The sequence below is a fragment of the Aphanomyces invadans genome (genome assembly GCF_000520115.1).
Source record: "Aphanomyces invadans strain NJM9701 unplaced genomic scaffold supercont1.20, whole genome shotgun sequence".
Lineage (NCBI taxonomy): Eukaryota > Oomycota > Saprolegniomycetes > Saprolegniales > Verrucalvaceae > Aphanomyces > Aphanomyces invadans.
Window position 1 is genome coordinate 133197 of NW_008580165.1, and position 205 is coordinate 133401.

Genomic DNA, 205 nt, shown 5'->3' on the forward strand with positions numbered 1-205 from the left:
CGCAAACGTGCGGAGTCTCAACGGCGATATCGATTGAATCGCCAAGAACGACTTACGTTGGACCACAATCGTGCAGGGCGTCTTCTTTTTAGCTAAAGTAATACAGCTTGCATTTGGAGTTGTTGAATACTTGGCCATTTGTCAGCCGTGACGTATTTGATCAGTTACGCGATCACTTCGGAATCCACACAGATTTGAGTCAAAT